Genomic DNA, 12,295 nt, shown 5'->3' with positions numbered 1-12,295 from the left:
TGATCTATACATGCTTCAGCTGAAACAGGTTCTGAAATAGAGTCATAGGTCTGGCCCATTTTCTATTATGTCTTTGAACTTGTATAAATTAAAGCTGCCAAAATGGCTTTCATTTCTCTTTAATTTAAGTTTGGTCAAAAGATGTCCTCTAGCTGCAATTTTATATAGTTCTGTATCAAATTACATTTTCCAGGGAAATTACTATAAAACCCTAAAAATAGAAGGTTATAATAGGAAGTGCCAGTTTAATTCATGAAAACCCACAGACGCACACTAATGTGAATTTCTTCAGTGGATTAGACATGGCAGCTAAGAGCACACCCAGCAAAGGAGTGCAGGAACTGCATTTATCCTGGAAAAGCCCACAGCGCGTTCCCAGAACCACCTGCTCACACAATCATTTCTAGGGCTTTTGCTAAATTACATGTGCTGTTCACAGTTGTTGCTATGGCTGAGAAAATCAAAGACAGGTGGATATTGAAAAAAAGGGGGGAGACCTTGTAAAGCTGATCAAAATCACGAAAGGTTTCTGCTGGCTAGAGAACAGAACCTGTTTGAAATCAGGTCTTCTGGTTTGAACTCAAAATTTCCTTCCTAAATAAGTATTTTTATTTCCTTAAGTATTTAAAACACTAGGGTCTGCAGATTCAAAGAAATAAGCAGTATTCTGTAGTTACAGCTTTAATGGAACTATAAAACCCCAAAATTCAGATATAGCAAAATATGGGAGCAGAAAATTCAAATGGCAGGTAATGTTTTTGGCCTAAGAGTCTTCTCCTAATCTTGGAAGGGATATTTAAAACAGTGCTTCTTTCAATGCATGGTGCTTCCTTGTTTAAGTGTCGGTGAGATTGGTCTACTCTTAAGACCAAGTGGGAGGTGAACACACACAGAGAAGGCTATGAGCAGGACATTAATTATAATTATGATCAGATCCACTGGCTTGTTGAAATGCTAACTTCATGGTTATTATTTTCCTAAATCAATCAAACTCTTATTTTGTATCCAGGCTTTTGCCAGAGTGTATAGGTGGTGTTCTGACCTGGCATCTATGCTGTCACATTTAATGGGACGGGTCTTGCTTAGGCCACTCTTAGTGCCTTAGCTTAGTCGGTGGTCACCGTGTGTTCAGCTGAATAAATGGGTTTGTGGTTTGGTGAATATTCAGCTTTATCACATGCTCCCACCCTTAATTTTTGAACAACTTTATATGTTCATGCTCTTTCTCTCTTATGCTCTATTTTTGAGAATATCTCCACCCACCACCTCCTCTTCATCCTTCCATTAGTTGAGAATTTATTGGGCAGCTTCTGTGAAACATGTTGAACACGGCGCCCAAGTGAGCAAGGCGGCGTTCTGTCTGAAAGCCCACAGGGCCAGGAAGATTTGCTTAAGGGTGTGAAGGTTTCCACGTGGAGCTCAGGTCACACTATTACGGGCACGAAGGGGAGCTGCTGCACCCACCCTGGGCTGAGGGGTTCAGGAGCTTCCTCTGCGAAGAGCTGACACACAAGCTGAGTTTTAGCAGAAGAGGCTCCGTCTGCGAAACCTTCATCTTCAAAGTCCCCTCCCGTCCCAGGGACACCTTGTGCTGTTTTCTAGAAATTAGTTAATGAGTCCTCCTCAGACTGTTTACAACCAGCCTCCTTGCCACACTGTCTGCCCCTCTCTTATGCTTACAGCACCCATCGTATTTACCGAGCACGCGTATTTACCACGACACTACAAATTCCCCCTGACGGCTGCCCATCTTACGTTTTCTGCGGCACCCTGAGGTCCTTCCCAGGTGAATCTTGAAGAGCTCTGCGTGGTGGGTCCTTTTGCACAGTGACTGACGCGGCAGGGATGTCCTGGGCGGACTGTGTCTTCTCTCACGTCCAGAGTCCTCCTTGATCCACAGCCTGGGGACTCGGGGACTCGGGGTGGCCGTTAGGGTGAGGACGGTAAGGATGCTCATCACTCCAAGAAGAAGCCTGGGGAGCCCAGGTGTGCTCATCACGTTGTTTCTGCTGAGTGGTGGGCAGGACAATGGTGGCTGAGGACCCCCAGGCCCGTCCCCAGACTGTGACAGTGTGCACAGAGGGAACAATAGACCCCAGTGGGGGTCCTGGATTTACTGTCGCTGGCCCTGAAGAGGGAGGCAGAGAGCAAGGGCCAAGTGATGGGCGCGTCTGAGGGCCGCCGTGCCAAATCATCGCCGAGCTGCGCTTTATCCTCTCCCTGTCTAGAGGCTCCGTCCTGCGCCTTCCAGCTCTGTGGTCACTGACTGCCCAGGCCATGGCTGCATCCCTCCAGTGTCACCCTCCCCCTTTCAGTGTCACATTCAACCTCCTTCTGCCCCGTCATTGCGGTGGGACTTCTGGCCCCTCAGGTCAGCCAGGGTACTTTCCTCCTTCAAACTCATTAATCACACTTTTGGGGCCTGTGACAGTCACAGGTTCTGGCAGTCATGACGTGGCCATATCTTTTGGGGCCACCATTCAGCCCACTGCAGAGTGACCTTGAGAAGTTTGAAAAGGCTAACAAGTGGATTCTCCCCTGGAACCTCCAGAACCCAGCCCTTCATCTTTTTGGCGGGACCCGTGTCCAACTCGTGACCTACGGATATGTAAGAGGTTAGGTTACATGCAGTCACCTACTCTGTTACAGCAGCAAGACGCCTGCAGCATCCCGGCCGAGGCTGTCCTGCGTGGAGAGGGTGGGTGTGTGGCCCGGGCCCCCCCTGCTACTGTGAACAACTGAGCTCTGAGGGATTTGGGGATTTTGTACCAACCACGGGACCAAGCCTGGCCAGGAGGATAAACATCTTTTGTTTTTTGTTGTTATGAAACCGGATAGCAACCCAAAAATAGGGTTTGAAAATAAGCAGACACAATTGATAAAAGGTTCTGCTTCTCGTAAGATATTGGGCTCTGGTTTCAGTCACCTTGATCTTTCTCTTTTTTGTAAGATGGTGGTGAATTTAACCGGAGGATGGGGTACGTCAGCCGAGCCTTCCTAATGAGCTGTTGTCAGGCCTAAGTACACATGGGACCTATGACTGTTCTTCAGGAGGTGAGACTTTCTGTGCTATTTTGTTTGGAAGTTAGCTCTGTCTGGTTTACTCTGGTCGATGTACCCTCACGGTCCTTGACTGTGGTCAGCAGCGGCCATTCTGTGCTTGGGCCACGTGATAAGAGGAAGGCTCTGCACAGGACAATGTGATTCCTTCTGGCTTCCACGAGCCTCTTTCGGAGCAACGTCAAGGGCTGGCTGCCCCTTTGATTCTGTTTCAGTGCTTGTGAAGACACCCTGATTGGGCTTTCGTAAGATAATATAGATTCTTGAGTTTATTAAATATCTTTTTGTTTTCATAACTCATCAAATCGCTTTTCCTTTTGGGTATAAACCTTGGGGGCACTTCTTGAGACAAGATAGCCTGTATGTGATAAAATATTTACTTGGCCCTTTGTACACATAAGGTTAATGAATAGGTTCACACCTACCATCCAGGATGAAATATCTGTCATCCTTCCAAAGAAAGTTCATGCTCAAGGTCATAATTGATACAACACCATGTGCAGCAGAGACAGTGCACGTTCCCACGAAAGGGTGCGCTATAGTCTTCCTTTGCAGGTACCTTCTGACAGGTGCATTTAAAAAAAAAAAACTACCTGTAAATATTGGAATAGGATGGTGTATACAAAAAAAGACATTAGCTAGTTTAGGTGCAATTGCTTTATTTTTAAACCTGCAGTTTGGGTGAACGCTGTTATTTTAAAAGCATATCCATTTTCCTAAAGCTTTTAATGCTAGAACCACATTTCTAAAGCCGGCATTGTTTTGTTTTTAATGAACATTTGGAGTTTTATGTGGGTATTCATGCATATGTAAGTATAATGTTCTACCATAGGCATGAGTTTAAATAAAAATGAAGATTGCATCGCTCTCTTCTAAAAACCTCAATGTGAATTTCACTGCATCAAGTATATTCAGAAGTATGTGGCTGTTTTGGTGATTTTCTCAGTTTCCTTTCTTTCAAAACATTCACGGTGATAATTTACCACCATTGACACCAATAATTGGAAGAAATAGAAAGGGCCTCTGAGCTGGCGGACTATTCACTTTGCTGAGAGACAGGATTCGTATGGAGGAAAACCAGAAATGAACCTGAAGGTCGAGTACAGGTGACATTATCGGGAGATGGAAAATACCATCTACTTGGTCTCAGCAAAGTTAAAAAATGTCCTTCTTAGGGAAGATGAGGTCTATTTCCTGTACAAATTTCTCATCCAGTTTTCTATTGGGAAAATGGTGACATGGAATGAAATCTTGTTGAAAGAGATCCAATTCTGCCTGCCCCAAAGGAACAAAATACGAACAGAAACATGATTAATTAATATTAGCACCACTGAGATAAAACTTAGGGACAAGTGGTTGTATTAAATTTGACTTGGCTGTTATCCCAGGATAATGGTCAGGATATTTAATTCCATAGCAACCATTGCTTTCTGTAGCATCACAATACTTAACACTCTTCTAGTCCATCACGGTTTTCTGTATGCCCCTGAGGATGCAGTGAAACTGAATGAGAGGCCAAGCGGTGCCTCGACATTCTTCGGCAGCTGTAGGTCTTCGTAAACTGAATTATACACCTACTGTGTACCCTCCGAAAGCATCCAACTCTACCAGGTCCTGCACCTTGAAAAGTTAAAAAGCTGAAAGTGTGATCACTGACAATTTTGCCATTAAAGGAGAAGGAAAACATATAATTATGCCACCACGTTATGTGTATGACTCATTTATTTAAAAAAATTTACTCTAGCAACACAGTCAACATTTCCCATAGACAGAGGTGATTTCGTTGGCACCTAAGTCTGCAAGCAATTTCATCTGGGGATTCTTCTAAGTCAGGGCTGGAGGGAGACTTCTGTTAAAGGCTAAGAGCCTGAGCTATGCAGGCACCAGCGGTCTCATCAGGAGAGAAGGTCCTGAGCTGCGTGTGGATTAAAGGGATAATTGGCTCAGAAGTGACAAGTTCTCCCCTGACCTGAGAACTTCTTCAACTCAAATGATGACTTAAATGGAGAGATGCTCTCTGGCGTCACCTGGCTGTCCTGTAATGGGAACACACAGTCTACTGGAATTCCACCCATTCTTAATGAGTGGTTGATGCACATTTTCACACCCTGCCTCCGTGGATCCCCCATTCCTTTCCTCCCTTCTGTTAATTGGAAGCGGGAATCACCTCCAGTGAAGTGTTCTTCTAATAATCTGACAGAAAATAGAATAGCCAAACACTGCCTACCCCCGTTCTTATGAGAGAGACAAAGTAAACCAATCAGATTCATGATAGGACACTACCAGGGCTTTGCATTTTCCCAGTTGACTACAAAAGAAAGGTACCCTGATGTGGGAAAAATACTGTATATCCTGATGGTAGCCTTGCTTTGAGGTAAAAGCCATGAGAGAAAACATTTCCGGGGATATTTGCTAAAAAGCTATCTTAATGGGAAAGACATTTCTTTTCAAATTTTTTAACTTAAAAAACTCAATTTATTAAGAAGAGAACCAGCAGGTTACCACTCACTGTAGCTGAGGCGTCAAGGAGCAGGAGATGGCCGGTTTCTAAATTGCAATGGAAAAAAATGGAGACTTACGTGTGGGCATCTTGGGGAAATGTCAGACTTTACCAAAAAGCCAATGTGTTTTATCTGGATTCCAAAATGAGTAAATGCTGATTCACTTATTGTTCATCAGATAATCTAGGTTACGTTAACATTGCAGATGAAACTAATTAAAAACAACCCTAAGGAGAAGCCCTGCTATAGCCTTTCTAAGTCACTAATGAGAAACATCAGGATCTCTTGAAATTAATACTTAAATCCAGAATAAAACATAGATTCATCTTGTAAATCCCATTTTTATTCTTTCTACATGGGAATTTGAGAATAAAATTACCAATAGTGAGAAATGTAAATTGAAAAACATGAAAAAGGATATTGAATGCTTCAATTTAACACTCTTCAAATTCAAAGCATGGAAAACTGGTCATTATTATCCTCCTTACAAGACAATCCCAAGAAATCTGTTTGTTGGGAGATTATTTCTAACAAACGTGTGGGGATTTTCATCTTATTTGTGCTTGGATCCTGATATAACTAACACAGTTTCCATCAGAAAAATATAGCTTTTTTATTAGTAGTAAAAATGGGGGACAAATGCCAATAGTTATTTACGCATTGTCGCTGTGCACTGATTGCAGAAATGCTGTGTAATAGAACCATAAAGAGAAACTAGAGAAATGACCTCTAGTTTTGAGACTGGAGAAACTTGGATTCAAATGCTTGTGTTTTCATTGAACAGAAGGGCAACCTGCCCGATAACTGAGTTGTTTCCTCATCTAGAAAATGGAAATAATAGCATCTTTTTTGTGAGGCTATTTTAAGAATTCAAAGGAATGCTTGTTCAGTCTGTTACACCACTGGAAAGAAGTAGATATTCAGCGAACGGCAGGGCACAGGAGTGTGACGGGAGGTGAGGACTGGGCTAAGGAAGCTCGAATGGACAGGAGACACGTTCACTGTCACAGGATTACAACCAACCAAAATCGTCCTCAAACACAAGTTTCTTGACTCCTACTCTGTTTTTTCTTTCAAAGACACCATTGAACATATGATGGTGATTTGTGCAAAACTTGAATTGTTGAAAAATATGTTGATAATGCAACTGGATCTGCTAACATTGAAGTAATCATTAGTCTTGGCTAAAATCGAAGTAATTAGTAATCACTAGTCTTGTATAGAGAAAGGTATGATATCTTCACATTTTGTTTTACTGGCAGAGATGGTAAATGATTAAAGCACACAACAACGATTGCTATCCCTAATATTTGTATTGTTTCCAAACATCTAAAAAGAATAACGGGCTTTGACACAACTGCTAAGAAGTGATCGTGGAAGCCGAGCCAACATGACTGTGGGTTTCTATTTAGTTTCTCTGAGTTTTCTATTGAACAGCAAACAGCACCTGACAGCACACATCTGTTGTCCCCCGGATTTCTGGAGGCTGGGGTGGAGTGGCTTAGCAGGTGCCTCTGCTCCAAGTCCCCGTCACATGGCTGCTGGAACAGGAAGAGCCTCCAGGGTTGTGGGATGGTTGGTGGGCTCTGTCTCATTGCAGCTGCTTGACTGTGGCCTGGAACCTTCACTGGAAGGCAGCTGGAAGTCACTCACCTGGCGTGGGAACCTCCAACAGGGCAGAAAAGGAAGTGTGGATGTCCTCGAATGCATAGGAGGCGAGTTTGATGGGAATTCCTCTGTAAGTCTGTTGGCCACAAGTGCTAATAAGTAATTTGAATTGAAACTGATGTAAGTTTATGGAAACATTGCTTGCCAACGCTTTGATAACATAGTTGTATGTCAATACATATTTGGTTACGTAAACAGTTTTTACTTTTAATCCCAGTGAGATATTGGACTGTAAATACAAAGAAACAGACATTTTTGAGAGGCTCTGAATATAGGCTTTCTTTGAAAAATACGCTGCAGAAAGATCCGCACCTTGAACTTACTGGGAGGATTTCCACCAGACTTTATTAAAAAGGATTGGATGGGAAGTCCCATATGCCAATAAGCCCAGCAGCTGAGCAGGGGCTGCACCCGCAGGGCTCTGCGGGTGACACGTGTCTTCTGATCTCTTCTGCATGGAGAGGCCCGTGGGCTCCGGTGTTGTGAGCAGGGAGGAACATTTTATTGGAACAATTTTGTCATCTTTAATGACAGTAATCGCGTTTTCCAGGCTTCCCAGGAAATCTGACTTTTGTTTATAATATTGTCCACAAGCAAAAATCATTCCACATAATCCCATCTTCATGGGTTTTACTGACCAGGACCCTTTTTAAAGTTGGGCGTTGTATTCATTCCCTGTCTCTGTGTAACAAGTGATCCCAAAACTTGACTTAGACTCTGCAGATCTTTATACTGAACAGCTTCTGTCCTAGAGCATCTGGGAGGAGCTTAGCCATGTGCCTCAGGCTCAAAGCCTCTGTGAGGTCCCAAACAAGGTGTCCCCTGGGGCTGCAGGCACCCTTCCCACCCCGGCCCCGCCCTGCCCCACCCTCGCCAGGGCTCAAGGGCCTGCTCCAGCTCCCAGAAGGAGTTGCTGGGAGGGTCGCATCTCTCCTGACAGTAGATCCGGCTTCCGCTCAAGGCTGTGCACACCTGGGCAGTGGGTCCAGGGCGCAGATGTCTGAGGGAGTGAGAGTGCTGAGGCCCCCGGGGCAAAAGTCACAGCCTTTGGTCCCCTAACCCAGCCAGTGGCCTCCTAGAACTTTTGCGGATGTGTCTTGGAAGTGAGTCACTGGGTGTAGCTTACAGTCAGATGACTTCACAGAGCAGAGCAGGTGTGGGTGGGGTCACCTTTCGAGAGGCGTGGAGACCACCTAACAGGGACCCTGTAGACTGCATTGCTATTTATTTAAATTCGCTTATTTATTTATAAAACTGTGATGCGTCATAGTTTCAGGGAAAGATGCCAGAATGGCTTTCTTATGAATGTGTATGTAATTGCAGTAATTATGGACGATATAAAACTGGGTCGCATGTGACATGGCTGGGGCGGAGGCATTCCCACGCGTCCCGGTCCTTTCCCCTCCTTCCACGCCCAGTGGAGAACATTTCCCAGCATCACTGAGGTCCAAGGCCCTCTCTGTCCAGGGGATTAGCAGAGGTGACCGATGAGAAGGTGCTGTCCCCACCTGCCCTCCCAGGGAGCTCATGCGCCAGACAGCCCCGGTCTACTGTACCAGGCACAGGGGAGGCACCCTGAACCACCTGCCGATGAAGCAAGCCGGCCCTGGATCAGCAGACACACATGGTGTAGCAAGACTCAACGATAGCTTTGGAGCCACTGAGCTTTGGAATGGTGTGTTAGGCGGAGTTATTATGACAGAGAATGATAACATGCTGCCCAAAGTAATTACATAGAGGGATGTTTCTAAGCATGGAAGGGTGCCCATGTATTCACTGCAAACACAGATCACTAATGCAGGTGGTTTAAAAATGCTGATAAAGATGCTTTCCTTCAAGTATTTCCATCGTGGCAGTGCTAAGCCACCAGGAAGACTTATCACCAGCAACTAAACCTCAAATGTAGTTTTCCTTGCTGTGCGCTGTTCCGCTTTTCCCAGGGGTGAGGAAGCATAAGCAATTCTGGGGATTACAAGGGAAGAAAAATACAGGCACGTACACAATGGAGGTTCTCTGACAAGTTCTCCATTATATTGGCAGCAAAATGCTGTATTTCACAGTCTTGTCACATAGCATCATTATAGCAGGCACTCTGGATTTTTCTACTAAAATAAACATTCAAGAAAAATAACTAGGAAAAGACACATTTGAACCATATATAAAGGCACCAGAAGGAGGCAACCATTAGCTATCAATATTGACTAAAGAGAGTCTGTTGCAGGGGCTGGAGAGAGGGTTCATTTTGTCTGCGATGTTTATAAATTACATCTTGCAGGTGTTGTGAACATATCTGCATGTTTTACTATTTCCATCTGTTATGATTTCATAAGTCAAATATTTCTCTTCCAAAGTGTTTCATTACTTGTATTTTATTTCCTCCCTTGAATCAATTGCATCACACAGAAACAAAAATTGCAAATCTAGTCAAATCAAACAAATCTAGTCGGCTAAATAAAAGATGCATGGAATCTTTGTAAACAAGTCGTTAACATTTTTGGGATTCTGTTGTTTATGCCTCAAAAACATAAGAAATGAAAATTCTTGAGGCCAGAGTTTTAGGTAGAGTTTGCATTAATGACCGTTGCTGAGGGCAAAACATGGAAATTCTAAAATGAAACTAAGCGATCGCTATGAATAAATAATAATAAACTAATTACACATTTGTCACTAACGTTGCAACCACATAAGATAGTGTTCTTCTGGAATTTCATTTTGTCTCTGTTTCTGTACTTTCACCAATGTACAGTATATTTAATTAGCTTAGGTATATATCTATGAAAAAATAAAACAGGAGTTCCCATTGTGGCTCAGGGGGTTAAGGACGTAGCAGTGTCTCTGTGAGGATGTGGGTTGGATCCCTGGCCTCACTCAGTGGGTTAAGGATCCAGCATTGCTGCAAGTTGCAGCATAGGTCACACATGAGGCTCAAATCTGCTGTTGCTGTGATTGTGGTGTAGGCTAGTAGCTGCTGCTCTGATGTGACCCCTGGCCCAGGAACTTCCATATGCCACAGGTGCAGCCATAAAGAGAAAAAGAAAAAAAAAAAAACAGCTGAAGATGTGACTGAAATGCAAATATACATCACACACACACACACACACACACACACACACACACACACACACACACACACACGACAGTGAGTGGTAAATGCTTCTCTCCATATATCCATTTTTATTGTTATAGCTTATTTCCTCTTTGCACGTTGTTTAGTATCATATCTTTAATCAAAAGAATTAATTTAGGAGTTCCTGACGTGGCTCAGTGTTTAACAAATCTGACTAGGAACCATGAGGTTGCAGGTTCGATCCCTGGTCTTGCTCAGTGGGTTAAGGATTGCCGTGAGCTGTGGTGTAGGTTGCAGATGCAGCTCGGATCCCCTACGCTGTGGTGTAGGCCAGTGGCTACAGCTCTGATTCGACCCCTAGCCTGGGAATTTCCATATGCCGCAGGATCTGCCCAAAAAATGGCAAAAAGACAAAAAAAAAAAAAAAAGAATTAATTTAAATATTTCAGCTACTTCCCTAAGCATTTATAAACATATTACATCTTTTTTTATGATGAAAATAGCTTTATCATTTTCATATTATAAAATTAATACCTAGTCATTTTAAAAAGTTTTGGACAATATTGGAAATCCAAAAATAGAACTAAAAATACTGCACAATAGTATGGCATATAGTGCTGGAAAGGACATCAGTTTGGAGCTTGACTGTATGGTGGCTCCTAGGTTTTCAATGGACCACTGTATCGAGGAAATATTGTGAAATAGGCCAAGTGTATTTAATTGACCAGAGGTTCTTTTCCCTTGGTATTTGAGGGAAGCTTCTTGTCACTCTTGCGCGGGCCTGCCACAGCCCTCCTCCCCCTAGGGGTCTTTTTGCAAGTTGATGCTGTGGCTGTTTTGTGGTCTCCTCTCTTCCTCTTTTTATATCTTGTTTCCTTTTATGTGACTGACAAATACGAGAAGCTAAGGAAGTGTCATAAATTATCCACTTGTCCAAGAAGATGCTGCTAGTTCACATATTACATTCTTAGTCCACTGGCACCTTTAGTCTCCTCTGAAGGGAGCCCTTATGTGGGGGTTATTCCCAAGAACAAAAGTAACAAAGAGGATGGTCATCTTGATACAAACGCTTTTGATTAGTGAAATGTATTTAAATTAAAAGAAAATCCCACTCAAATCCTCTTCATATTTTTGAAGCATTTGTGTGTATGTGTGAAACTTCGTAGTTTCTAATTGTAGAAATTGCCTTAGTTGATAAACCTTTACTAGGGGCTCTGGGGCAACATGAAAGATAAGGAAGATGCAGCATTGAGCTTGAGGAGAAGATATTGCTGTGCTTCTGGAAAGCCCTGCATGAGACAAAGGATGGAGGCGGCGATGACATACTAAGAAACCAAAACTATGAAAAATATCCCACTCCCCTCAGACGTCCATTTTTATTTATTTATTTATTTATGTATTTATTTATTTTTATTTTCTTCATTACTCAAATGAATTGATCACATCTGTAGTTGTATAATGATCATAACAATCTGATTTCACAGGATTTCCATCCCACGGCCCAGGCACATCCCCCCACCCCCCAGACTGTCTCCTCCGGAGACCATAAGTTTTTCAATGACAGATGTCCATTTCTTAAGCTTTAATTTCATCTTTCACGTGAGCGCTTTAAGTTACTTTCTTTCCCTCATAATCTACCTCAAGGCTGAAGTCACCTTTAGGGTCATATTGCCCAGAATGTAAAATTATTAAAACCCATGTTAATTTAAAAATACATGAATGGATATAGTAATCAATTAATTAATTAGCCCAGAGTTTTGAGGTATCATGAGTCTTCCCCTCAAGGTACCATTCTGGTAGGAGACTGAGGGATGTAAGTATGAGAGTTGACAAGGTATGGTTGCCTAAGTCCAGGGAGCGGCTACATGCTTATTCAGCACTTACGGAAGAATCAACAAATAGACCCGATCACATTTCACTCATAGGTTGAGAGGAGGTCAGTTTTTCTCCATTACAATCACTCTGTGTAAAATGAATCACGTTGTGAATGCTTAGACAT

Source organism: Sus scrofa, chromosome 4, assembly GCF_054392235.1.
Source record: "Sus scrofa isolate SSC_HxYL_T2T_F1_AM1 chromosome 4, Sscrofa_HxYL_maternal_Yorkshire_Landrace_v2.0, whole genome shotgun sequence".
Taxonomy (NCBI): Eukaryota; Metazoa; Chordata; class Mammalia; order Artiodactyla; family Suidae; genus Sus; species Sus scrofa.
The sequence above is the reverse complement of the archived record's forward strand: the minus strand, read 5'-3'. Positions refer to the sequence as shown.